The sequence below is a fragment of the Myotis daubentonii genome, chromosome 7 (genome assembly GCF_963259705.1).
Source record: "Myotis daubentonii chromosome 7, mMyoDau2.1, whole genome shotgun sequence".
NCBI classification, from domain to species: domain Eukaryota; kingdom Metazoa; phylum Chordata; class Mammalia; order Chiroptera; family Vespertilionidae; genus Myotis; species Myotis daubentonii.
The window spans coordinates 41,730,398-41,754,057 of NC_081846.1; the positions used below are offsets into that span (position 1 = coordinate 41,730,398).

At 40.1% G+C, this 23,660-nt stretch overlaps 1 protein-coding gene across 1 annotated transcript in view; it reads left to right on the forward strand.

Moving 5' to 3' along the window:
* The window catches only part of PDE11A (phosphodiesterase 11A), a 308,732-nt gene that overhangs the window by 65,072 nt on the left and 220,000 nt on the right, over positions 1-23,660 (forward strand). The gene's annotated exons all lie outside the window — the stretch shown is intronic.

The window sequence follows — 23,660 nt, forward strand, 5'->3', positions numbered from 1 at the left end:
TTTTCTTGCATATATCTGTCCAATTTTCCCAACACCATTTATTGAAGAGACTATCTTGGCTCCATTGTATGTTCTTGCCTCCTTTGTCAAATATTAATTGAGCATATTGGTTCGGGCCGATTTCTGGGCTCTCTATTCTATTCCATTGATCTATATGCCTATTCTTGTGCCAGTACCAGGCAGTTTTGAGAACAGTGGCTTTGTAATACAACTTGATATCTGGTATTGAGATCCCACCTACTTTGTTCTTTTTCAGGATTGCTGCAGCTATTCGGGGTCTTTTTTTATTCCAGATGAATTTTTGGAAAGTTCGTTCTAGATCTCTGAAGTATGCTGTTGGTACTTTAATGGGAAGTGCATTGAATTTATAGATTGCTTTGGGTAGTATGGACATTTTAATGATGTTGATTCTACCAATCCATGAACACGGTATGTTCTTCCATCTGTTTATGTCTTCCTCTATGTCTTTTTTCAACGTCCTGTAGTTTTCTGAGTAGAGGTCTTTTACCTCTACAGTTAAGTTTATTCCTAGGTAGCTTAGTTTTTTCGGTGCAATGGTAAACGGGATTGTTTTTATAATCTCTCTTTCTGAAAGTTCACTATTGGTGTATAGAAATGCCTCAGATTTCTTGAGGTTAATTTTGTATCCTGCTACATTGCCAAATTCATGTATTAAGTCTAGTAGCTTTTTGATGGAATCTCTAGGGTTTTGTATGTATAATATCATGTCGTCTGCAAATAAGGACAGTTTTACTTCCTCTTTTCCAATTTGGATGCCTTTTATTTCTTCTTCTTGCCGAATTGCAATGGCTAACACTTCCAGTACTATGTTGAACAGGAGTGGTGAGAGGGGGCATCCCTGTCTTGTTCCTGTTCTTAGGGGAAATGGTGTTAGTTTTTGTCCGTTGAGTATGATGTTGGCTGTGGGCCTGTCATATATGGCTTTTATTATGTTGAGGTATGATCCTTCTACTCCCACCTTGCTGAGAGTTTTTATCAAAAATGGGTGTTGAATTTTGTCAAATGCTTTTTCTGCATCAATTGATATGACCATGTGGTTTTTTTCTTTCAATTTGTTTATGTGATGTATCACGTTTATTGATTTGCGGATATTGTACCATCCTTGCATCCCTGGGATAAATCCTACTTGGTCATGGTGTATGATCTTTCTGATGTACTGCTGGATCCGATTTGCTAAGATTTTGTTGAGGATTTTGGCATCTATGTTCATGAGGGATATTGGCCTGTAATTCTCTTTCATTGTGTTGTCTTTACCTGGTTTTGGTATTAGGGTGATGCTGGCTTCATAGAATGAGCTTGGAAGTGTTCCTTCCTCCTGAATTTTTTGTAGTAGTCTGAGGAGGATAGGTTTTAGTTCTTCCTTGAATGTTTGGTAAAACTCCCCTGTGAAGCCGTCTGGTCCTGGGCTTTTGTTTGAAGGAAGCTTTTTGATGACTGCTTCAATTTCTTCCATAGTTATTGGACTGTTGAGATTTTTAGATTCTTCCTGATTGAGTTTTGGAATGCTGTATTTTTCTAGGAATTTGTCCATTTCCTCCAGGTTGTCTAGTTTGTTGGAGTAAAGCTGTCCATAGTATTTTTTAACAATCATTTGTATTTCTGTGGGGTCTGTTGTTATTTCGCCTCTATCGTTTCTGATTTTATTTATTTGGGTCCTCTCTCTCTGCTTCTTGGTGAGTCTGGCTAGAGGTTTATCAATCTTGTTTATCCTTTCAAAGAACCAGCTCTTGGTTTCATTGATTTTCTGTATTGTTTTTTTGGTCTCTATGTCATTTATTTCTGCTCTAATCTTTATTATCTCCTTCCTTCTGCTCACTCTGGGGTTTTCTTGTTGCTCTCTTTCTAATTCTTTGAGTTGTAGAGTTAGATGATTTACTACCATTTTTTCTTGTTTTTTGAGATAGGCCTGTAGAGCTATAAACTTCCCTCTCAGGACTGCTTTCAATGTGTCCCATAGGTTTTGGATTGTTGTGTTTTCATTGTCATTAGTTTCCTAGTTTCACTTTTGAAGTAGTTGTTCAAGGCAGCAAACTCCGGCGTTAACCTATGCCGCCATCTTGGTTCTCCTGAAGTTGTTGTTCTGACATTAATTTATACAGCTGGTCAGCTTTTAATGGATGAACTGTGAAAATGGAAGAGAAAGCATAACTTAAGAAAGGTTTCTCTGTGGGAATTTTCTAGAGCCATTAAAAAGCTAGTAAAGAACACGGCCTAGTTCTGTTTGCCACATCACGAAGCATTAAGCAAAAACTAAAAACTTTGAATGAATAATAAATACTAAAGCGGAGAAATTTCTTCTGAAGATCCATAAGAAGAGAATAAACCCCATCTTTCTAATGCAATAACTACACGTAGAAAATTTGTTTCCAAACAAATTCTAGAGACTACAGTCTATTTTCTATTCACCTAGCAGTTTAACAAACATTTATTTATTTCTGGTGTGAAAAAATAAGTTCAGTGTAGGGACATGAAACTTACACTTATGATGCTGTCCAGTGCATTAGACACCTTTGTATGTCGCATCTTTATTTCATGTGACGACTCAGTTTGGTGTACCTTTGTCCCCACTGAGGGATAAGGAAAATGCAGTTGAAATGTAAATATTTCACTAATGATGCTCCTTAGAATAGTGGAGTTCTTGGCGGGCTGCGGGGAAGAGAATGTCCTGAGGCCCCCATGGGAGGATGAGGTATCGTGGAAAGCTTTATTGATGTAAAAACAAGGGAGTTCCCTTCCAAAGTCCATCTCTGTCCATCTCCCATGGAAGAAGTCCAATCTTGTCTTCAGCGGGGCTAGAATTAAGGCCACTGCCCAGAGTCTCTGCTCCCTATGAAAGCACAGTCCAGGCCAGCGTCCCGTGTGTGGAGTGCCAGCTGTTTCTAAGGCCACATGGCTTTGGAGAGAGACTGGCCGAGTGCCCGGGGCGAGTGCAGGTCATAAGCAAGAGTGCCAGAGCAGAAGAGAACAAGAGAGAGAGAATTCATTGCCTGCGGATCATGTATTCCTGAATTTTTGCGGGCTTGAATTGGGGTTCACCCCCCTAGCCAATTCATTGTTCCTCAGGCTAGCTAGACTGACAGGCAAGCACTTTCCCTAAGTCACCCCAGTTTCACTGCGCATGTGCCCTTCTCCCCCTTTGTTAGATCCCTTCCCCCAGTGATCTGCAGGGAATGGACTGCTGGTTCCCTGGGGAGAATGAAGCTGTAGCTTCCTGGTGGAGCTGCCCAGATGACATGGTTATAATATCTGGCCTCCCCTTTGCTCTCTTTCTATTATCAATACTAATAACTAGCTATTTATGACGATAACAATACAATTGGGCCTGGTAATTGGTTAGTTAAGCCCAAAACTCATTAAAATAGTGAATTATTTCAAAATAATACAGATGCTTTTAAAATATTTTATTTTAATATAAAATATTAGCATACATTTATTGGACATTCTTCTCTTGTTGTGCAAGTGTTTTTGTTTGTTTTTTATTGTGAATCGTCTGCCTAGGGAATCATTTTGTTTTCATAAATAAACCAGACTCAGAATGCATTACCTATGATTGATAATTTAATTTGATTTAAAATGGAACTAGATTTAAAAGGTGCTTATGAAGAAATCTGAAGAAATCTAAAAACTTTCTAGGCTTTTGTGATTTTACAATTGTTTTACCCACATCAAACTTGAGAGCTCTTTTGTTTTAATGACACAATTTTATCAAACTCTGGATTTCAACCTAATTTTCCTAGAAAAAAAAAATTTCTCTTTTCTTCATGTTTTTTGGTTCATATAGTAAAAAAAACCCTGAACTTACAATAACAAGTGCAACTGACATAAACAGATTTGGGAACAAATACAATTGACAATTGGTAAGCAAACACATTCAACGAGCGGGGCAGTTTTGGACCAAAATAATAGAGGAAAACTGGTTTCCTCGCCACAGCCTCTTAGCATGCCTTCGATATGTCAGTATTGTTTTGGAGAGGTCATTAATTTGTGTTGTAAGTTGCTCAAGTGCAGGTCATTGAGAGAGTTTTTTCTTAGTAATAAATCATATTTTCCTACCTCTCAGTCTTCCTTGATACTTTGGTGTCTTCAACCCCCTTATACCTTCCCATTTACTTCGGGGAAGCTCCAACGATGTTTGACATGTGCTTATGAACAAGTCCTTTTATTTTCCGTAAACATTCTGAACCTTATGGAGGCAATGCCCCTTAGATAGCTTTAGCTCAGTTGCCTCCCACAGGGGTCCCTGTCATGGTAGAAACCACCATCACCCTGGGATTATGTTTAGGAATCAAACATAAGCACATGGAGGCCAGGTCAGTCACAATTCTGAATGCCAACAAGCAGGATATCCTCCCAAACACCCCTTCCCTCTGACAAATGAGGCATTGTCCCAGGGCTAAGCTCATAGGTCTGTCCTTCTTCCCCTAGGAAGAATTATTTCCCTGGAGGCGCCTCAGTGTCTCATGTAAATGGACTCTTGAAAAATCCGGGCTGCCAGACATTGTTCAGATAAGTCTCCATGTATCAGGCCTCCATTTTTTCTTCATTGTTAGCTGCAGCTGTAGTAGCAATGGTAGCATAACTTAGTGAGGTGTTAAAATTCCATTTAAAAATATATTTTTATTGATTTCAGAGAGGAAGGGAGAGGAGAGATAAATACATCAATGATGAGAGAGAATCATTCATCGGCTGCCTACTGCACGCCCCACACTGGGGATCGAGCCTGCAACCTGGGCATGTGCTCTGACCGGGAATGGGACCATGACCTCCTGGTTCATCGGTTGATGCTCAACCACTGAGCCTTGCCGGTCAGGCTATAATCTCATTTTTAAGAGGAAGAAACCAAGGTCCAGAGAGTAAGACATATCGGAAGCAGTAGAGTTAGGTCTGGAACCAGCTTCTTAATCTCCATACTGTGTCTAAGAGAGAGAACAGCACATACACCCCAGTTATGAAACATGGCCTATAGTGAGCAGAGCAAGCCCGAAGGGCTGTGAACAGCTTTGGTCAGGAATCACCTTCCCCACGGCCAGAGATGCTTCTGCTCGTCCTCTGCTCTGTCCAGGTCTGTGGCTCCACCAGGCTGATGCTACAGCAGGGAAGGACAGTTGAGAAGAGGGGGAGAGGGTCAGGAGTGTATTAGCCTGATGGCGGGATAGACCTTAGACCAGTGATGGCGAACCTTTTGAGCTCGGAGTGTCAGCATTTTGAAAAACCCTAACTTAACTCTGGTGCCGTGTCACATATAGAAATTTTTTGATATTTGCAGCCATAGTAAAACAAAGACATATTTTTGATATTTATTTTATATATTTAAATGCCATTTAACAAAGAAAAATCAACCAAAAAAATGAGTTCATGTGTCATCTCTTACACGCTTGTCATAGATTTGCCATCACTGCCTTAGACCCCACTTACCTCACTTACCTGATTGTCTCAACGTGGACGATGATAGCACCTCAGGGACACGAGAGTTCAGCTCTCGTTTGTTTATCCCTCTCCCTGTCTGCAGTTGCATGCAGCAGGGTGGGGTTGATCTTACCCTAGTTTTGGACCAAAATAATAAAAAGGCGCTGAAAGTTAGGTTCTCCTTTTCCCTTGTTATATTTTCCTTGCTACTTGAAATCGTCTCTGGCAGCTTCTTAATTGAGAAAACTTGTAGATTACAGGGTTTTTGTCCAAGATTACTTTGGCTCGTGTGTTTTAGGGTAACACCTACCTTCTCTAACATAAGGTCTAAACTTTAAAGAAGCAAATACAAGTACCTGGGCATTGCTCTGGCTCTTCATGTAGTATTTTATAAAACTCCTGGGATCCCACCTGGAAAATATTTTTGTCTTTGCACTGCACCAACTCTTCAAATTTTAAAGTTCAAGAGCAGAAATCCTCTCATGTTACAGAACGGGAAACTGATTGGCGAAGTAATTTGTCTAGTGAGACACAACTGGTCAGTGGTAGAACTTAAATTAAGCTTCGTGAGTTTTATACATTGACTCCAGAGTTCTCTATACTATACTGCATTGCCTCCTATGCCACTGATTAATGGGTTAATGAATTTCTCTGAATATGGTGGTGAAACGCCTTTGAAAGTGAGAAGAGAATATTATTCCTTAATGATTGTATTGGTTTAAATGAGTCACCAGAAAATGATAAGAGCCTCTGTTATGCTTCTGCATTCCCTGCCTTATGTAATTTTAGTTCAATTCACAGATTACCCAATACTCCCAGAAGGCTGTGGATAGTTGATAAATGAAACCAACACATAAATTAAGTGAAATGGAGGTAAGGGTAAACCATGGCAATCCTTTAATAAGGTTTAGTAATGTTAAAATTCAGTACTCTACATTATCACTGTCCCCAAAAGGTTCATTATTCATCTAAAGTCTTCTTTTCAATTGCCGACCCTGCTTGACATGTAGACATTTTAGTAAATTTGTTGAAGGGAAAAGTACTATTTTGACTACAATAGCCTGAAATGCTAATAGTTATGGCAGAGTGTCACCTATCAGAAGCCACTGAGGATCACCACTGGACATCAAATATGTACCTTATTTTAGTTATATTAAGTGCCAGTTGATTTATTAGTCTACTAAAGCACGTTAATATGTTTCACAAAGATGTTTGTTTGTATAGTTTGGATATACTTGAGAATCTGGAAGGTTCTAAGTAAGAGTTTTGAATTTCTACTTTATGAACAGCTGGGTCGTTCAGTAAAAATTAAATTAGACCCAGCTGGTGTGTCTCAGTGGTTGAGCATCAGCCTCTGAACCAGGAGGTCATGGTTTGATTCCTGATCAGGGCACATGCCCAGGTTGTGGGCTCAATCCCCAATGGGGGTGTGTAGGAGGCAGCTGCTCAATGATTCTCCATAACTGATGTTTCTCTCTCTCCCTTCCTCTCTGAAATCAATAAAAATATATTTAACAAAAATTTAAATCAAGACACAGAGTAAGTAATGTGCCAAGACTATAAAGCCAGCCAGCTTGGGAGCAGCTAGACCTCAGACAATGTGTGGTTAACTCTTCTCCTCAACCTCGGCTCTACAACCAAGCCATGGGCTTTGGCATAAAGTATTCTTGGATTCAAAATTTGGCCCTGCTTCTCAAGAATTATGTAAAGTTGGCAAATTAACTTATACCTCTGTTTCCTCTTTATTAGCAGAGAAAGCATTAGTACTACTCTCAAGGGTTTTTTTTTTTGTTTGTTTTGGGTGAGGTTTTTGTGAAATGATATCTACTTATCACAATACCTAGCATCTAATAAGAACTTAACAAATGGGAGCCTTTATTATATTATTGTTATTGTTATGACTGTGGGGACTTAAAATTAGAGGATATGTTACTGAGTCCAAGGAGCTTTGATTTAATTGGGGACTGAAACAGATAAGTAGGTGCAAATTAATGTAGAGTGAAGGATAATGGTTTTAATTTGAAAATGCTTGAAGGAGGCACTGGTACAGCCTATATTTGCTTTCTTTCTGGGTTTTCTTTGGCTCAGAAGTGTACATGCAACATATGCAAATACTGAATTGTTATTTGTACACTTGAAACTAATATTATATGTCAATTTTATGTAAACATTTATAAAGTATGCACATGCTAATCATACATACCTTCAGCGATATGCTATTAATTCCATGAGAAAATTATTAATTATAGATTTTTATATATGAGCTATCTGATTTTTCATTTGCCCTGCTGTTACAATCTGTTTAGATGAGCAGCAATTTCATGCATTTTTGCTATGTATCATTTTTAGCTCTTCCATTCAGCATCAATTTAAAATCAGTGTAGTATTAAGACACTCTCAATTTATAGTAGCTCTCTTTCAGTAATTGGCTTACTTCAAATTTTTATATAAACCACTTCTTTTCCCAAGCCATCCCTCCCCCCCCCCCGCCAATTGCAGAGCAAAAGATAGTCATTTTGGTGTTGATTGATAGCTGCTAAGTAGAAGTAAGAATTTCATAGAAGGAAATATGGGTACCAGTGCTTTAAGAAAAGAAGTGTCACTAATGTGTTTTATTAATTGGTGCTACTTTGGGAGTTGGCTTTGTCATGCATTTCTGATAAGAGCCCCTCATCAGCTTCAGAATTCTTTATCTGGAAGGTCACTTTCTAAGCTGTCAATGTCAGTTGCCTCACTTAGTTGACTGAAACAATCAGATTTCACAGAGTTGATGACTAAATTTGTTTATGTTATGGCTATAACTAGTGAACTAATAATTACTAGTTTCTGTCTGTCTTGCAGCTTAATTATAAATTCACTGGTGCCACGTATTTCAAAGTAAAAAAAGATGAAGAAATACAGGACATATGAAAGAGTTTCCATTAGTCCATCAAATAACAAAACCCTCATGAATTTATATTGTATTTTTAAGTAACTAATAAATAATTATAGGAGTCTTTAAAGTGGCTTCCTACAAGTGGCAAAGGACCTTAAATGTGTTTTCTATATAATGCTTATAGCTGTTTTTTTTCCATTTATGTATTTTTTTTCCAATCTTTATTCTGCATTACAGTCTCAGAGTTCTCCAGTTTTCTTTAGAGCCACTTAGACTGCATCAATTTTTAGAGTAGATGCTGATTAAAATAAGCTACAATAGCCCACTGCTTATAGTGCCACCTTGTGGCCTTGATCCATTACTGCCGCCCATTAGCACGGACTGTAGGCCCCCCAATTGGAGCCAAATCTGAAATGAGCAGTTTCTTTAAGAAATGTGTCCCCAGCGTGTAATTATTTATTTTCAGGTTGCTGATTACTTGATAAAACTGAAGTAAAGACAAAATATTGTTAAAATGAAAAATGACCACTACTGAAGGCAAATTTAAAATTAAAACAAATCATCTCTGAATATTTGCTGGAATCAAAGGGAAAATGTGATTTGCTCTATGAAGGCTTAATTTATAATTATATTTTTTATGATCACTTCTATGGTATAAGGAGTGGTAGGTTTACACTTTGATTCTTCCCCCCGCCCCCCAACTGTCAAGAAATTACATTTGACTAGCAGCACTTTTTAGAGCACAAAAATTTGGTTCCTGAAATTTTATCTTGGTAAATTGTAAAATCCATGACTCATTTCTCCTCTCTATTTTCACTCTTCTTCTCTCTTCACAATGGCGTATGAACCTTTTTCTCTGCCATGTGGTTCTGTTAGAGGATATCACTGATGCATTTGAATCATGTGAGTCAATATAGCCCTGAATAAAAAATGAAGGTACTGTATGCCCTACTGGCCAGCATTTTGTTCTCAGGTATTCCTATTTTTATTTCTTATGTCAACTAATTTGATGACTTTTTTTAGTTGTACCCATGATGGCAGTGTTAGGAGGTCAAACCTTTGTTTCTGTTTTGGACAAAAACATATGTCATTGTATAAAGCATGTGAAGAAGTAGAAATGAATGTGTAGTGTTTGGATATTATTTTGCATGAGAAAAGTGGTGTTAGAATCGGGGTTTTTGCAGAGATAACTGGACAACAAAAAGAAAAAGTCTATATTACTCATTAAGAACGTTGAAGAAGAAAAAATAAATTGGTTGTAAAGAGTTCAGTTTAATTAATAAGTATGTAATTTATACTCCTTTAAAGTCCACTTTAAATGAAGAACCATTCTGGTTGTGATGAGTGCACTTGAGGTTGTTATATGACTAACACAGTTCAGAGTAGAAGTGCATGCCCTTTTTCTGGGATGTATACTTTGCAGGCCTGGCTGCTTAGGTCTGTGGTAGTTTTCTTTTCCTCAAGACCAGAGAACTATGGCTGACAGATGTCAACACTGAGCCGTTTCAGGTTCAGCTAAACAGGAAATTCTCTAAGTTTATACCAAAGTCATTACATGAAAAAGACTAAGTATTCCTTCCTTTTAAAAAAACAAAACAAAACAGAAAATGAATCACTAGAGAAGGATATTCTGCAATTTTAAAGTGCTTTATTTACTAACCTACCTCTTGCAAAATATCTCTAGCAGGATGGTTTAGTAAATAATAGTTATAGGTTGAATTGTGTTCCCCTCAAAAAGAGGTTTAAGTCCTAACCCCCAGTACCTCAGAATGTGACCTTATTTGGAAATAAGGTTTTTGCAGAAGTAACCAATTTAAAACAAGGTCACTGAGGTGGGCCTTAGTCCTATATGGCTGGTGTCCTTGTAAAAAGAAGAGATTTAGACACAGAGACAGACATGCCCAGAGGAAAGCCTATATGAAGAGACACAGGGAGAACATGATAGGGAAAGAGGAGCTATGCTGCCAACAGCCAAGGAATGTCTGAGGCTACCAGAAGCTTCCTTCTACAGGTTTCAGAGGGATTATGGCCCTTCAATACCTCGATTTGAGACTTTCAGTCTCCAGAACTGTGAGATAGTAAATTTCTGTTGTCCTAAGCCACACAATTTGTGGTACTTTGTTATGGCAGCCCTAGGAAACTACTGCACTCATGATAGTGAACTTATGCTTTGCCCTATGAGCCCTTTACACCTAATAACAACCTTGAGACATCTATTATTAGCTTCCCAAGATACTAGCAGATGTGGATACTAGCTTCATGAGGTTAAGTGACTTGCTAAAGGTCACAGTTAGTGTGTGAGCTGGGATTTGAACCCAGGCCTGTTTAATTCTGGATTCTGCTCTGTGTGTGTGTGTGTGTGTGTGTGTGTGTGTGTGTGTGTGTGTCGGGATCTGGTTCTCCTCATTGGATTGTTTAGGGTTACAACATCCTCATGTCTCATCTGAACTCTCACCTCCATTTGAAGGAGAATTACTCTTGGCATTCACTGGCAAACCCATCCACCATTTACAAGGGCACAAATAAGACTTCATTTCTCTGACAATAAAAGGTTGGCAATATTCTCTTGTCTTCTTGTAATTTGAAATTTATAACCTTATCAGCCTCTCCCCCACACCTCTCCATTTCTTCCTGCCTCCTTCCATGACCCAAATCAGTGTAGTTTAATATGTGTAATGGAGTGAAAAACTACACTGAGTCAATTTTCTGCTTCAAAAAGATTTCTTTAAAAAATCCAATCAGGGTCTTTGTCAAATACTAAACAAACCTGCATTGAACTGTGTAGGTATCAGATTAGTGAAACCTGGACTAACACTTGAAGTCCCAAATTTCATCAATGAAATTAATCCTATAATTCTGAGAGCAGAATTGTTTTCCTAAATGTTAGAATGAGTGCCTTCTTTTTATTAACAGTATATCAGTTGTAGGATATAAAGTAAAAGCTATCAGAGTGCATTGCACAAGTAAAAGTATGGTTTTGTGATTATTACAATTATATATGCAAATGTGGCTGGGTTGCTGATAACCAGTCAAAAAAGGATGTTCCTACCTGACAGTCTTCAACTTGGAAGAGATCTGTGTTTTAGTCTTATAGTTTAATTTCCTTTAGTTTAGTCATGTAGTATGGCAAGATCGATGTCCAGGGCTTTGTGAATAGCCTCCTAAAAGAGAAAGGATCACCACTGGGGGGCAGGATAATTGCGAGTGAGCTTTCCTAACCTCACCAGTACAGCCATTAAACAGCTGTGGGGCCTTGAGCAAATCAGTTAGCCTCTCTGAGTTCTAAACTCCAAATACGTAAAACTATTGACTTCTCCTCCCTACTTTATAAACAATGTGTTCGAGAAAAGAAAAAAGAAAAACAATTGGAAAAGAAAAAGTCAATGGAAATACGCTCTGGAGCAGTGGTTCTCAACCTTCTGGCCCTTTAAATACAGTTCCTCATGTTGTGACCCAACCATAAAATTATTTTTGTTGCTACTTCATAACTGTAATGTTGCTACTGTTATGAATCGTAATGTAAATATCTAATATGCAGGATGGTCTTAGGTGACCCCTGTGAAAGGGTTGTTCGACCACCAAAGGGGTCGCGACCCACAGGTTGAGAACCGCTGCTCTAGAGGGTGGCTAACTATTTTTGTATTGTTATAAGACAGCCAACTGAATATTCAGCATACGTAGCTGCTGTTTGGTGCATTGTCTAAGGCCTCTGTGGGATGGCTTGTGTATGCAGCAATGTCTGTTGGGACAAGGAGCACCTAAGCAGTATGCTACTCCACTTCTCAGTCTTATAGAATCTTTTATCCCTCTGACAACTGTATTACTCATGATCTTCCCTACATGACCATTGGATCAAACAACAGTAAAAACATTTGCTTCCAAGGATACTGATCCCCTAAGTATCAAGTATTTTTAGTTGTCCTTTTAATCTCCCTGAAGCAGCTGAGAGTACCTCCTGTCCCTCCCCTTGAAACTCCTCCCATGGCTGCCACCTCCATGCTGCACTGCTCTGCTTCCCCACTTGCCCCAGCTTCCCTTGTTGAACCTCTTCTGCTTCATGTCCTTTACCTGATCTTGTAGTGGTGGCATTTCCAAAAGTGCTATCTTTTGTCCGTGTCCATGGACTATGCATAGTCAGGATGGTGAAGACCTAGGGGGGTGGGTAGGGGCTGGATAAAGGGGGTAAAGAAGGGTAAATGGGAGACATCTGTAATACTGTCAATAATATACATTATTGACAATGTATTTAAACAAAAAAGCAAAAAATACACAACAACCAAGCAACAACAACCCCAAATAAACAAAAGTGCTATCTTCTGTTCTCTACACAGTGCCTTGGGAATCTCATTAGTGCATATGATATCAGCTCTCACTCTCATGCTGAAGTAGGTCACTGGGTGTATTTCATTTCTGAAGCTCCAGGCTCCACAGGTTATTTCTACTTGGAACTCCTGCTGGTTCCTCAATTACTACACCTCCCAAACTAACCCCATGACCTTCCTGCCGTGGTACCTTGAGTTTTCTAGTTACTCAGTAGTGTCATCATTCTTTTAGCTGTCTGACAAGAGACTTTGCGTCATCTTTGATTCCCCTCCTCACTTTAATCTCATGGCCAATATCTAATTGTTTTTAAAATTCTATCAATTTTACTTACAAGAGACTTTGCATCTATCACTTTACAGGTGATAGTTTATATCTTCCACAGTCTTGACGCTTGCTCCCTCTGGAGTACTGTGGCTAGGGCTTACTTCCAGTCTCAATGTGACCGTGTCACTCCCTCAAGGCTTTGACAGCTCTCTATTGCTTCTAGCACAAAATCCAAACTTTTTAGGACGCCATGTGAATTATTTCAGAATTGAGTCTCAATTACTTCTTGAGTCTCAGTTCTAGACACATAGCCCATACATTGTTCACACTTAAGTCACTTTGCAATTCTTGGCATTTACAGGACTCCTGGAGTGCATCTTTCCAACTCCTGGTATTTTCTTGCTCAATTCCTTCATCCAAGAATTTAGTTAAAGTGACTAACAGTTATTAAAAATCCCCCATAATACTATTCCATAAATGTTTGTTGGATTGAAATACAATTATTCGCTTCTGTCTGAAGAGAAATATGAGATCAAATCTTTTTCATTTTTGTATTTCCAGCAGTTAGCAGAGTGCTAGATATATAGTATATACTCAAGAATATTTACTTGGAAACAAAAGCTAAAGAATTACTAATCTGTCTGGTTATATGTATTTTAAACATTCATATTTTCCCTAGGAGACACAAAGTAGTAAAATAACCAGTTAAAGAAATAAGATAAGCATTCTTTACTACCTACCAGCAAGGATTGTTATTCACCTGGAGAGAATAGCTATTTACAAGATTAATACTGACCTAAATAGCTGTGCATCATTCTTTTAGTCACTAAGATCAGGTTGTTGATGATAATGAATGTTTGTAGTAATGAACTTGCTTATAACTTTTCTCTAAATGAGATTTAGTACACATAGGATGACCCTCAGGTTTCAGTATCATATATTACAGGCAACATATCTATTCCCTGCTTAATGGAAGCACAATTTCCCAATATGATGCATATGAAACAACTAGAGGCCTGGTGCACAAAAATTTGTGCACTCGGGGGGGGGGGAGGGGGTGGTCCCTCAGCCTGGCCTGTGCCCTCTCGCAGTCTGGGACCCCTTGGGAGATAACGACCTGCTGGCTTAGGCCTGCTCCAAGGTGTCAGAGGGCAGGCCCAATCCCTAGGTGCAGCCCCTGGTCAGGCTCAGAGCAGGGCCAATTGGGGAGTTGGGGCGACGCCCCCTGTCATGCACAGAGCAGGGCGGATCGGGAGGTTGTGATGCCACCCCCAGCCACGCTCAGGGTAGGGCCGATTGGGGGGTTGGGGCACCGCCTCCTGTCACACTCAAGGCAGGGTCGATGGGAAGGTTGCGGCGCCACCCCCTGTCACGCATAGAGCAGGGCCAATCCGGGGGTTGGGGTGCTGCCCCCTGTCAAGCACAGAGCAGGGCCCATCAGGGGGTTGAGGAGCTCCCCCTGTCACTCAGAGAGTAGGGCCGATAGGGGAGTTGGGGCACTGCCCCCTGTCACACACAGAGCAGGGCGGATCTGGGGGTTGTGGCGCCGCCCTCTATCACCCACAGAGCAGGGCGGATCAGGGGGTTGGGACGCCACCACTCTCACACTCAGGGCAGGGCCAATGGGGAGGTTATGGCTCTACCCCATCACACACAGAGCAGGGCCCGTGGGGGGGCGGGGGGGTTGGGGCGCCGCACCCTGTCACACACAGAGCAGGGCCGATCAGAGGGTTGGGGCACCGCACCCTGTCACACACAGAGCTGCAGGGCAATCAGGGGGTTTGGGCGCTGCCCCCTGTCACGCTGATCCCAGTGCTGGGAGGCATATTACCCTTTTACTATATAGAATAGAGGCTTGGTGCATGGGTGGGGCTGGCTGGTTTGCCCTGAAGGGTGTCCTGGATCAGGGTGGGGGTCCCCACTGGGGTGCCTGGCCAGCCTGGGTGAGGGGGTGATGGCTGTTTGCAGCTGGTCACACACCATTCAGGGTGGGGGTCCCCACTGGGGTGCTTGGCCAGCCTGGGTGAGGGGATGATGGCTGTTTGCAGCTGGTCACACACCCTTCAGGGTTGAGGTCCCCACTGGGGTGCCTGGCCAGCCTTGGTGAAGGGCTGAGGGCTGTTTGCAGCTGGTCACACACCTTTCAGGGTGGGGGTCCCCACTGGGGTGCCTGGTCAGTCTGGGTGAGGGGCTGAGGGCTGTTTTCAGGCTGGCGGGTGATGGAAGCTCCCAACCGCTCCTTTTTTTCTTTTTTAAATTCTGGGCCAGCTTTAGCTCTGAGGCTCCAGCTCTTAGGCCTCCACTGCTGAAAGTAGGTAATCGAAACAATGTATAACTCCAGCTCTGACTCCAGCTCTGAGATCCCAGCTCCCTGAAAGCTGGTTTCTGGGTGTTTTTTTTTAGCTTCTATTTGTTAAAATGTTTCAAACTGCAGGCTCAGAGGCCTGCAAGGCAGGCGGGGAACGTTGGAGTCCTCCGTCACTGAAGCAAACAAGCCTCATGTTAGTTTCAAGCTGCCTGGCTGCCGGCGGCCATCTTGGCTGACAGTTAATTTGCATATCTCCCTGATTAGCCAATGGGAAGGGTAGCGGTCGTATGCCAATTACCATGTTTCTCTTTTATTAGATTAGATGGGTATTTAAGCTTACATTCTAATTAACAATGAAATTATGGCTATCATGCTAATGCAAGTGAGTCTTTAAAATAGCTGAAAAGTTGGGTCATCCTCTAGGAATTTACTTGACTATATATAGAAAAGTATTTTCACTTGAATAGTTTGTTGTTGTTTTTTTTGAAACAGCTGTCTCCTTAAGCTTCAGGTTACTTATCTTTGTATATAGTAATATTTTTTACTGTCTTAATCAGCATGGATTAGGAGAGTACCAGAATTTTAAGTCTTTTTTAGTTTACTATAGAAAAAAAATTTCTTCTTTAGGATAATTCTATGGTGCAGATTAAATTGGAATCAATCAAATAAAATCTACCAAATAGAAAAATATTTGTATTCTTATCTAGGTTTGCCTGAGTGAAATATTTTATTATTTTAAGAACCATAGGGAAAATTCATTGATATTTGACATGAAAGTAAATGTGTACATTGATAAGCCTTGATTTTTTAGGAGAAAAAATAATCTCTTACAGTTAAGTGTTAGAAATAAATATGGTCTCTCTGTCTTTTTAGCCTGGTGGTATCAAATCTATGTGGGATGAACCAAATTAAGCACCTTGTCTGAGTAAATCACCACTCTTTCATTTGAGAGGGTGTGGGACAGTGGTTGAGATCATGGACATTGGCATCAATCAGACTGTGGCTTGAATCCTGGCTTCACCGTCTGGTAACTGTGTGACCTTGGGCAGATGGTTTGGTCTCTTTCAGTCTCAATTTCCTCATTTAAAGTAGGTATTCATTTATTCCTCCAATTATTCAGCAAATATTTATTGAACAATTACTATGTGCCAATTCCTGTTCTAAATAACAGGAAGTAACAGTGAACGCAAAAGGCAAAAATCTTGGCCTTTATTATTTTTTTGTTGTTGTTTTGGGTTTTTTTTGCCTTTATTAAATTTACTTTTAGTAAGACAATGATAACAGTATCCATCTCCTTGCTTGTTGTGGAATTAGCTGATATACTGCAGGTAAACTGCTTACTAGTAGCACAAAGCCCAGCACTTAGTACATCCACAAAGCGAGGGGATCGAACTGGTCTAGTCTGACAGGTACAGAGAGGAGGTGCTGGGAGTATGTGTGCAGTCTGGGGAGGGTAGAGTGGCATCAGGATAGGTTTGGGTCAGGTTGTAGAGGTTGCAGTTTAGTAAGCACTTACTGTTTGTCAGACCACACACTAGGTGTCGTAAACTTACAACAACCCTATGGAACAGATACCAAGAATGAGCTCATTCATTCATTCATTCGTTCATTCGTTCATTCATGCCTTTATTGAGGATCTTCTATATACCAGATATCATGCTGGGCACTGGAGATAAAAATATGAGTAAGACTCAGGGCCTCCGCACTGGAAGGCACTCACTCACAATGATAGATCAGTAGAGAAAATGCCATGGTAAAGCACACAGTACTTCCCCAGCACCTAACTCAGCCTGAAGGGGTAGGGCTGGATGATGGAGGCCATTGGAAACATCTCAAACTTGAATTACAGAATGGCTCCAGTCCCCAACAAGCCACGCTGCCCTATCCCTAAGTTATACTTGTGGCTCGTTAGATCCTCTCTTGAGAGTTGCCTTTTACTTGTGCTTTAAGGTAAGAGCTATTTTAGATATCATACTTCTGAGAACAGATTTTGAGAGAGTTGCAGAGAATAGGACAAGAATGAGTTGGATATTTCCCTGGACCTGCTTGTAGGTGGACAAGGGGAGAAGGGCACCTGAGAAGCTGAACTGTGGCCTGAGAGGACCCAGTAATGTCACTGGACTGGAGCTCATCTTTAAAAGTTGATAAAATTACTTGCTTTTTGGAGGGGCTGTTTTTCCTATTTGAAGGAGTTGTACTAGAGGATTTTCAAGACCTGTTCCTGTTCTGACATGTCATGATTCTCCATGTTGGAGGGTAGGTCACTGTACGGTGATATACATTTGTGGGTCTGTGGAATGCATGGTTACAGCAGCACATGCTCAGGCACGGTTCTTGTTGATGGTTCCCTGAGAGTCCATGTAAAGCTCATACCGAAGATGCAGAAATACTGGTGTGGCCCGTTACTGCAGATTTAACTTTCTTAGTCTTCTGTGTTTGAGATAAAGGACATAGATGCTCAAAATTTATTGACTGTTAAAATTTATTTAATTTTCTAGCATAAGGCTTAGGATAAGGGAGCAGGGATAATTCCCATCACCCTAAAGAGTTTCCCTATTTAGTTTGTTTAAAAATTCTTGTAGGCAACCTTTTCTTTCTTTTAAATTAAAACTTTGAGCTTTAGAAAGTAGCAGTTCTAAGTAGGATGAATTCAATATTAACTAAATCTTCATTTCAAATATGAAAATTTCTGGGATTTTTGCTCTTTTAGCCTTTTCTCTCTCCCTGTATCTATCTGTGTTCATTTTTATACTAAAGCACACCTTAATGTATCTAATAAATAGGCTCCTAAAATAGGAATCGAACTATATTTAAAATATGTCAGGATTTGCTGTTTAAATGGCTTCTATTATAAATTTATTTTGCAATGTAAGTTATTTCACTCTAATTTATCTTTGATGTATGATTGACTTTCATCTATTAGATTTGTCTAAATCAGGGCACATCAATTAACCATAAGATCTATTACTGTTTATTACTCTCATAAAATCTAGAGCTATCACTTTAAAATTTAAACACCCAGAATCTCCTCTGCTTAGCATTAAGTTACCAGTAACAGCAATATAGAGTTTTTCTTTATTTATGATATATTTTATATCCAAAATTGCATACCACATGTATGAATTCAGTATATAATTAAATGGCCTCTTTAAGTATAACTGAAGGATTGAATATCTTCATTTTACTGATTGTCTATCTACAAACTATGACTAGGAGATATTGATATATTTGTGATCATTTATTCAGTGAACGAATATTTAATGCCTACCATGTACCAGGGACTGGGCAAAACATTGGGGAATGTAAACTACATATTATCTCCTTTAGGAACTTACAATTTATTAGGGTAAATAGACATAAGCACATAAAAAGTTATCCTATAATAAAAGGCTAATATGCAAATCGACTGAATGGCGGAACGACCGGTTGCTATGAGATGTATTGACCACCAGGGGGAAGACACTCAATGCAGGAGCTGCCCCCTCATAGTCAGTGTACTCCCACAGTGGGAGCGCTGCTCAGCCAGAAGCCCTGAGCCGGACTCACAGCTGGCGAGCGCAGCGGTGGTGGCAGGAGCCTCCCCCGCCTCGCAGCAGCGCTAAGGATGTCTGACTGCCGGCTTGACTCTAATAACCTGAAAGATCATGTAGCTCAATGGGCTCTGTGTTACCTTCTGGTTCAGAAAGGCTGGTTTCAGCTCATAACTGGTTCAAGTAGAATTCTCTTCCAGACAAATCTGCTTTAAAAATCACATTGTACTACATAATGGAATTTCATTTCTTCCTGAGCAACATCACCCAGGGGCAGTTCTTTTGTTTTGTTTTGTTGTTTTCAAAATGAAAAAATTTACTTCTATTGCATTAGTAACGTTTGGTTCCATGAAAAGAAACACGATTGAGAAACACAATTGAGTTTTGAGACCATTGAAAATAAAGAATTCAGTTTGCCATCTTCTATATCCATTTTTGCTGAGAGAAATAGCATATGTTATATGCGATATTGGGTTTTCAAGAAAGGTGGAACTACTTGTATGTCTATGTCCTTAGGTACTATGTAAGGCCAGTAAGTTGATGATCTACTTCTAGGTACTTTGCTATTTCAAATATGAAGCAACAGCTTGATAAAAATGTGGATTCTCAGGCCCACCCCAGACCTCAATCAGAATCTGCAGTTTACAGATCCCCAGGCAATTCTCATGCACCTGAACTGAAAAGCACCATCCTGGCATACCTCCAGGCTCTACTGCTTCATTTACTACCCTTCCTCCTTTTCCTTCTTTCCAGCCCCTGACCACTAACCCATGGAGAAGCCATTAAAGCAGGAGTACTTAATCTGGGCTCTTAGGGAGTGGTATGTGGTGGTTTGTGAACCCACTGAAATTCTACAAAAATTATCTGTGCATCTGCTTACTCAGCTTTTATTAAATTCTCACCAAAAAAGGTTAGCCATTTCAGACTATAAGAGCACAGATGCCATGTTCTGTCTTGAAAGATGGAAAGACAGAATAGGATAACTTGTAATTCTATAATTAAACCTTTTCTGTTGTTTCAATAAAAAGAATCAGACTGACCAGACAGCTGATCACAGAGATGAAGAATTTTTGGATAGAGCTTTCTAGTTCCCCAAAACTGAGTTCTGCTCCGCTGGTCCAAACAGGTTAGGTTAGTAGAAAATTGCCAGTTTAGTTCCCATAGGTCCTGCATGCTTTAGGATAATTAAAGAAGACCTGCTTCTCCATAATACGAGATTTGTGCTTCACTGTATCTTTTTGAGTTTTGAGGTCCTAGCACAGTACTCCTCAACCCTGCCTGCCTATTAGAACCATCCCATAACAGACCAGTTGTATCAGTTTCAGACCTCCTGGGGTGAGGATCAGACTTACTGGGTTTTATTTTGTTTTGTTTTTTGGGGGGTGGGGGGGTTGTTTGAACTTTCCTTGGGTGATTTTAATGTTTTAGCCAAGGTTAAGAATCGTTTGTACACAACAATGTGTTTGATAAATTCCAGGATGGCTTTCTTGGGGAATTATGTGTCTGTCATTATTGAAGGAACTTGATTCTGTTTCTTCTGGACAATGAAGTCCCTTTGTCTATTGGAAAGTCATTATATACATGCCCTGCTGTACTATCTTCCTTCATTATGTCAAACGGAGGCAGATGTATAAAAAAACTAGTTTGGATGGTGAACTGATTCCAAGAACTATTGAATTTTCCAATTTCTTTTCTGCTGCTCAAATTTCCAGTCTACCTCAGAAAAACTCCCTGGCTTTTATATTATGAGTGACTTTTTAATACTTGATATGCCGTTGAAATGATGGAAATGAGTAATTGTGCTAAAATGAAATAATTTAATTGTAAGACATTTGGTTTTCCTTCATTTATACATATTTGGCTGATATTGTAGCTATACAGTGAACAGCCTCTGACATTCTGCAAGCCTCAGAACACCTACCTGTAGGATGCAGGATTTCAATGAGAACAAGGAGAGAGCACATAGAAGGAAAGCAATTTACAGTTACTATGAGTGTGCCTTTAATCAAATAAAGGAAGCAAAATCCTGTGAGAAAGTTCCCATTTACAAAGCTTTCCCCTAAGACACATTCACAGACTGAAGTGGAATTACATATTCATATTTTTCCATTTTGTACTTCAATGATTTCTAGCATGATTAGGTTTTGCAGCCAGTCCTCTGAAAAATAACCTCAGAGTTTGTTGTGTATTTTCCTTCTCTGAAGGGGGTTTCTGGCCATCTGAGAACTCATCTCCTCACTCTTGGGAATTTCCATGTGATTCGGTAGGATTTATGCTTACCTCTCTCCACCTCTGGAATAGATTCACCAAGGGTTCACATTTCCCCCCTCCTCCCCAAGAGCATGAGAATTCATGCCTGAGAATGATAAATTAGCTTTAACATCATTTTGGAGAAGGGGAAATGGAAAATGGAATTACAGAACAATTCAAATCTGAAGATTCTTTTCAAAGTAACAGTTTGTACTCAACGTTAATGAAAAAATTGGAACTGATTATTTTCTGACTATTAATGCTTCAGTGTTCTCAGCATGGAGAGAATAAATATTCAGAAGGATCTAATGCAACTTATATGATATTAACTTGTCTTAACCTCTTTCCAGCTAAGGGGTTTCTTAGTTGTCTTCTTGTAAATATGTACACAAAGTGACTTTATGTTTGAAATGGAAAATTCATGTAATTTGTATTTATGCTTTTAATCTTTACATAGGATTGCTCAACTGTGGGAACTTTCACAGGAGGCTCTGTGCTAAAGTGGCTCTTCTTTTAGATGTGCTTTGGCATCCGAATTTTTTTTTCCTGGTTGAAGCTACAATTTGTGACAGCTCAGACCCTTGTCTGATATTTCCCACTTTTTTTGTAAAAGAGGTGCTACACTTGACTTCATGAGTGGCCTGCTCTTTTCATTTAAGTCATTTTGGTAGGCCTTGCTCTTAATTTAAGCCAAACTAAGATAGTTGGCAACAAAATTTAAAATGTATTTTTTCTCTTTTGGGAAGACAAGTGACTCGAGTTGTGGAGGTTTAATAATCATTCTAATTCAGGCCGCATTTGTGAGTACCTAAAATGTTCCAGGTCGTTTGCTAGGCATTCCAGGGAAAGCAATGAATGCCTGGGCATCACACGTGCGAGGGAAAATAGAAAACAAATACCCATAGTGTAATGTTGTGGGCACAGTGTACAGACTGGGGTGTTTCCAGAGAAAGATGGCGGAAATCTCTGAAAGTCGGAGAGAGCTCCATGGAGGAGTTATATCAGTTATCAATCTTATCTATTTAGTTATATGCAGTGGAAACAAATTCAGGATAACAAGTCAAAAGGGATTTAAAATAAAGACAGAGATAAATTTGCTGGGAGGATATGGGTTCCTGACAGGAGAGAGAGAGAGAGAGAGAGAGAGAGAGAGAGAGAGAGAGAGAGAGATCTCGCCTCGGAAAGGACCTAAATTGGAGAGTTCTGGGTATCGAGATAGAAGAAACTAAAGGACAGTCACTGAAGGGAGTCGCTGAGGAATGAATCAGCTCTAAATATTTTCTGTCCCTGTGTCACTGTGTCACTACTCTCAGCTTCCTAAGAGAAAGTCTAATCATCCCACCGTGGGCCAAGTGCCTTCTCCTTAGCTCAGACAGAACAGGACACTGATTGGCAGCACGATCAAGGCTGTGTGCAATGGGGGAAGAGTAGTTCCCAGAGGGAAATCGAGCGCCACTGTTAGAGGAAGGCGGAGTAGATGCTGTTCAGCAAAAATAACAGAAGCCTTCTCCGCGAAGAAATGTTCAAGTCTTGAAAGGTAGGTAAGAATCCCTTAGGCAGTCATTAACGGGAGAATGACATTCTAAACAGAGGGCGTAGAATAAACAAAAGAGTCAGGAAAAAGTCTAGCCTGTCATATGAAGGCAAAGAATTTAGCATGGTGGAAATAGACTATAATGTGGAGAAGTTTGGGCGATGAGAAGCGGCAGGAGGTAAGATCTCCCCATATGACATGTGACAAGACTAGGATTCAGTTTTATAGGTAATCAAGTTTTATTATTAGTTTTTATAATAATTTATACCAGTGGGAAAATAGGCAAAAATATGAGCAGAAAACTGATAGAGGGAAAATTTCATTAACTCATATACATACAAAAAATGACCAATTAAGTAATAAAATAAAAAACTATGCATTTTTCTACACCAGTGATTTTTAACCTTTTTCATCTCATGATACACATAAACTAATCACTGAAATTCTGAGGCACCCCCAAAAATAGAACATATTTTTTGCTGATATGATAAAAAGTAGATATAATGTTTATTGATTAACAAAAATAAATAAGAGTAATTATTGAACCTTTTTGCTCCAAACTGACTTTTTAAAAAATCAGATGCCTGTACTTGTATATAAGGATTTCTGGTACCAAAAAGTAACCAATTAGAAGCAATTTTTTTTATAAGATGTGACCAATAAGTTGCAAGTCTGTTATATGTATTTACTAGAGGCCCGGTGCATGAAATTTGTGCACAGGAGGGTCCCCTCAGTCCAGCCTGTACCCCCTCCAACTTGGGACTCCTCGGGTTATGTCTGCTGGCAGTCGGACATCCCTCTCACAATCTGGGACCACTGGCTCCTAACTGCTCACCTGCCTGATCGCCCCTAACTGCCCTCCCCCCCCCCCGCCCCGCCCGCTAGCCTGATCACCCCTAACTGCCTCTGCCTGCCGGCCTGGTCACCCCTAACTGCCCAACCCCCCACTGGCCTGGTCAACCCTTACTGCCCCCCTGCCAGCCTGGTTGCTCCCAACTGCCCTCCTGCTGACCTGGTCGCCCCACGTAGCCTGCTGTTCAGTCATTTGGTCGTCCCTCACTAACCCCCCTGCCGGCCTGGTCCTGCTGTTTGGTTGTTACTGTTACTGTGATGGTGTCCCAGACAATTTTGCATATTCACCTATTATCT